The sequence below is a fragment of the Pinus tabuliformis genome, chromosome 8 (assembly GCF_031772625.1).
Source record: "Pinus tabuliformis cultivar Carrire ecotype Pingquan chromosome 8, CPIR1, whole genome shotgun sequence".
In the NCBI taxonomy this organism is placed as follows: domain Eukaryota; kingdom Viridiplantae; phylum Streptophyta; class Pinopsida; order Pinales; family Pinaceae; genus Pinus; species Pinus tabuliformis.
This window is the reverse complement of record NC_142294.1, coordinates 378,442,201-378,447,754: the sequence shown is the minus strand read 5'-3', so window position 1 is coordinate 378,447,754 and position 5,554 is coordinate 378,442,201. Positions and strand designations below refer to the sequence as shown.

The window sequence follows — 5,554 nt, the reverse complement described above, 5'->3', positions numbered from 1 at the left end:
TATTGCTTTATTCTAGTTGTAGGCATTTTTTTAGGTGTTTTGTGCCTCTTTTGCTGAAGCTACATTTTCTATTGTTGTGGGTTTTTTTTGTTGGCACGCTCTAATATTTTTTTATTTTTTTTATTCAGGGGAATTTTGATGAATGCAATTATGATGTGCTGGGACATATAGATATATATGGTGAATGGTTTTGATCTTAATATTAATAGCTAGAAGTGGAGCTTATATTTCTTAGTTTTGCCACTTTCAGATTTGGTCATTTGGGGTTTATTTTTGTTGTAGTGAACTACACTAGTCCTCCAAGATATTAGTTTTGAGTACAACTTCTGATATCCTTGATTTGAGATGAGAAATTTTTGATTCATATATCTATATTTGATTCAAATTTAGATTGATTCCCATCTTTCACTTAGCTTGTTGCATTATTCTTTCAGTGATTGTCTCCTCCTCATCCATTGCATTCTATCCTATCATAAATAACTAACCTTAAGCTCCTCACATAGGGGACTTATCTGAAGTGGGTCCATCTATTTTATTTCAATTGACTTTCTTCATGGCTTCATATATGTATGTATTGAGTTTGGTGCTCTACATTAGAGCTGCAACAATTGGTCATGACTATGGTGCAACATTGAGCAAGAGTATCATGTTTTATGAGGCTCAGAGATCTAGAAAGCTTCCTAGCAATTAGAGAGTCACCTGGAGGGATGATTATGGTATGCATGATGGATCATTCAATGGGGTGGATCTAGTAGGAGGGGATAATACGACGCTTGTGACAATGTTAAATTTGGCCTCCCAATGGAATTCATAGTCACCATGCTCTCATGGAGTGTTATTGAATATGGAAAGCAATTGACCAGTAGTGGTGAGTTGGGTCATTTGATGGAGGCTATTCAATGGAAGACTGATTATTTTCTCAAGGGACATATAGAGCCTGATGTACTATATGGAGAGGTGGGTGATGGAGACTCATACCATTATTGCTAGAAAAGGCTAGTAGACATGACCAAACCTTGTTAGGCATATAGAATTGATGCAAAAAATCCTAGCTTAGATCTTGTGGGAGAAATAACAACTACAATGGCTTCTGCTTCAATTGTTTTTAGGCACTTTGATCACGCCTACTCCAATGAGCTTCTCAACCATGCCAAGGATCTTTTCACATTTTCTAACAAGTACAAACGAAAATATGACAACAACATTACTGTTTCACAAACGCATTATGCCTTTAAGAGACTTGGATATGTGGATGAGCTTCCTTGGGTAGTGACATGGCTTCATGAGGCTCCTGGAGATCTCTCTTACTGTTACATGAACTATGTGATTGACAATGTTGCTTCTCTAGGTGGAATGGGATGGTAAATGATTGAATCCAACGAGGATCTCAAGTATACGGGAGTTCAGGTCCTAGCCTCAAAGTCCCTCATTCAAGGAAAAGGTGGATAGAGTAATGTTGTTTTACATAACTATTAGGAAAAAACAGAGTTTTTCATGTGTGTGTGCTTGTAGAAAGGCAATAGGATTGTACAAAAAACTCTAGGTTTAGTAGCAAGGGAATCGATCCCAATGTTTTGCATGGTGCTCTTGTTGGAGGGCATGATCAGAATGAAAATTTTGCATATGAGAGAGACAACTATGAATACATGGAACCAACTACCTACAACAATGGGTGTCCTTTCTAGGCTTCATGTTGGTGGCAGCTTAAACCGTCTTCTTCCAGTTGTTGTTGCTGCACGTGTAGGAAAACCCAAACCATCTCCTGCTCCATTCCAAACCTCTCCTCCACTGGCACCTAAATATTACTCTCCAATTGTTGTATCAGAATTGGTGACCTCATCCTGGAGTTCTCAGGGTCGAACTTACTACATATATTCTACATTGATAACAAACAAGTCCAAGGAAATAGTGAAGAACATCAAGATCTCAGTTCAAAGATTGTATGACCCTATTTGGGGTCTGTCTAAAACAGGGGGCTCTTCTTATTTAATAAGTGTATGTTACAAACTAGTAAAATATGCTTATTAAATAAGTTTCTCAACCTTTCTATGATCATCTTGTTACATTGCCCAGGCATAGCAACTCAGTCCACTGTTGACAAATATAATGTTGTAAATGTGAGAACACTTCCTAAATATTGGGTCCATATGTCCTTGAGATGCGTAAAGGATTCTCCAAGACTAAAATTCTTTTTACAGTTATACAAGATATGTAATGATGTCACATATAATTCATTCGAATCCAATCCTTGTTTAAGGTAATGCATTAATTTTGTTTATTTTCCATGGTTATTTCTATTTCATATGATTGAATGCAAAATTTGTTTGTGTTTCACTTCAAAACTTTTGGTGACGGTGAATTCCATTTACAACTAATTTCTTACATCCTTTAACTTTTCCATCATTAAAATAAGTATTAAATTTTCCATACTAGTTTAAGGGTTTGGGAGAATATATTTTTCGTTGGGCGAGGTAGAACATTGCTACGAGGATAAGGTGCCTCCTGAGCCATTTAGTCAAAGGTTTTGGAATGGTAGATGGTAAGATGTGAGCTGAGCCATGATCAATTTTCGGGAAAAGAAGAAAAAGATATTGTGAAGTTAAAAAAAAAGAAGTGAAGTAAAGGATCATGACCTTCCTTCTAGTTTTGTTATCATTACTATGAAATTGCTTCTTAGTTAATCAAGTCATTATCACGTCTTTGAAGGAAATAAAGAGCACAACCACTCTAATAATGATCACTTTAATGTGATGTGGTCGAGAAGGTCAAGTGTAAGTGAAATCCATCCTGAAGGAGAACATATATATGTGCAAGTCATATATATGTGGTGACTTATTTTCTGATTCAAAAACAAATTTTGTGGGAGCTATGATCACTAGAAAGGTCAGTGTTGCAAATACTCAATTTCAACATTCAATATGTTCTTGCACAAACATTATTGAATATGCAATCACAACTAAAGGAGAAGGGCACCAACCCAAGGAAAGCTGGCAAGTCATCCTCTAATGTCGTTGATAATGAAGAAGATAAATAAGTATGAATTTTCTAGATTAACCTCATTAAATTACTTAATTAATAAATTAATTCAAAGATGCAACTTCAGTACAAATTCATTGTTTCAAGTGTGTTTAATTGAAATGAGGCCCATTATACTAAAATACAACACATATGAGTTCCAAAAGATAAATTTGTACAACCATCTAAGAGACACTCAAAGATATGTACCTCCCCATCTTTAATTGTGATGATTTGTTGAGTAAATCCATTACCTGAATTCCCTGTGAGAGACATAATTATAAGTAATAAAGTAACAACAATCCATTATAAAGGAATTGCCTCAAGAAAAATGCATAAACTAATAGCCTATTTTAAAATCACCCACCATCTAAGACACATCTGTATAATTCGACATCTAATTTGAAAAACACAATAAGTAAAATTAGAAGGTTCAGAGAACGAATATCAAATTCATTATAAGAATAAGTGTTTAATAAGCCATTTATGCATAGGCTAGTTAGAAAAAATTTCCATTGTTGCAAGAGGGAAAAAAAGGTAGAAGGTCGTTGGAAAAAAGGGCATTTTTTAATGTTTTTGTGATCATGTGTAATGGGTAGAGGGGATAGGTCAAGTCCGACTAGCATAATCGATTGAGGATGGGCCTCGTCAGCAAGGTGACCCACGATCAAACCTCACGGGGGGACGGTCATGTTCCATTATAGGGGAGGAGACATGCTAAAAAATCTAGTCGTCTAAGGGTTGGTGTGACCCAGGTTAGGTGTAATCCTTCGGTGACTTTGATGACTAAGATGCCCCTGGGTCATGGCTTCTCAAGCCACAATTCAATCCTGGAGGATCACAGACAATTTGACAAATAAAAAAAATGGGTTGAGGGGATTGAGATATATGTAGGGGATTTTTTGTTCTTTTTTTGTTAGAAGCCAACAATTAAGGATCTCATTGTTTGTCTTCATCTAGGTTTCTAACGGTAAAAATGGAAAAATTAGCAGAGAAAACGAAATGGGTGTTTTATATAGATAGGTACGGATGAATTAAGGTCAAGGATCAATGGGATTGAAGTAAATTTGGGAATTTAATGTGCACCGAATTGTATGATAGTGAGTGTGAAGAGATGTTAGAAGGAAGATCAATGGGAACTTGGAACTAGTTTGTTAATGGCCTTAAAGAAAAATAGTCACTATATTTTCATAAAAGAATATAACATTTTGTTAATTATCAGATATTCAGAAATTGCCTTCAAAACTGTGCATATATTGTCTTCATTTCTCTAGCCTTTCTTCACTCCTCATCTTAGCTGCCACTATCCCTCTTTCCCTATTTCTTCATTTTATGAAGAAGAAGAGCCCATAGTCCATAGTTGTTGTGTGTATGTCAACCTTTCTCAAGTGGTTCTACAGATGGGAATTGTGGCTTTTTGATCTCTGTCCAGTGATAGAAGATAATGTTGTATGTTTTGGTGTAGGTTGTTGGAGAATTAAGCAATGCTCTCACTTGGTTATGCGAAATGCTCTGCATCTTTAAAATGCATAAGTTGTGTACTGATTTATTCTAGTTGTAGGCTTGGTTTTGGGTGTTGTGCCTCTTTTGTTGAAGCTACATTATCCATTGTTGTGTGTGTTTGTTGTTGGCAGTCTCTGAGATTTATTTTTATTGAGGGGAATTTTTATGAATGCAATTATGTGTTGGGGCATATAGATATATATGGTGAAGTATTTTAATCTTAATCCTAATAGATAGCACTGGAGATTATAGTTCTCAGCTTTCCCACATTTATATCTACTCATTTGGGGTTTCTTTTTATTGCAGTGAGCTGCATTAGTCCTCTAATATATTAGTTTTGGGTACGCCTTCTCATATGATTGATTTGGGATGAGACATTTTGGCTTCATATATCTATATTTGAATGACAATGAGATTGATTCGCAAGTTTCACGTAGCTTATTGCATCATTCTTTCAGTGACTACCTCCACCTCGTCCATTGCATGCCATCTTATTATAAATAACTAACTTTAGAGTTCTCATAAAGGGTCCTTATCTGAAGTGGGTCCATCTTCTCCATGACTTCATATATGTTTTTAGTTTGGTGCTCTACATTAGAGCTAAAACAATTGGTCATGAATATGATGTAGGATTGAGTAAGAGTATCATGTTTTATGAGGTTCAAAGATCTAGAAAGCTTCCTAGAAATCAAAGAGTCACCTGGAGGGATGATTTTGGTCTGCATGATGGATCGGCCAATGGGGTGGATCAGTTAGGAGAGGATAATATGACGCTTGTGACAATGTTAAATTTTGCCTCCCAATGGCATCCATAATCACCATGTTCTCATGGAGTGTTATTGAATATGGAACGCAATTGGCCAGCGGTGGTGATTTGGGTCATTTGATGGAGGTTATTAGATGGGGGATTGATTATTTTCTCAAGGCACATATTGAGCCTGATGTACTATATGGAGAGGTGGGTGATGGCGACTCAAACCATTATTGGTGGCAAAGGCTAGAAGACATGACCACACCTTGCTAGGCATATAGAATT

At 36.2% G+C, this 5,554-nt stretch overlaps 1 pseudogene; it reads left to right on the top strand.

The window, feature by feature from the left end:
- Positions 1–553: 553 nt before the first annotated feature.
- LOC149235685 (endoglucanase 19 pseudogene) lies at positions 554–2,028 on the top strand (annotated as a pseudogene).
- Positions 2,029–5,554: the final 3,526 nt, after the last annotated feature.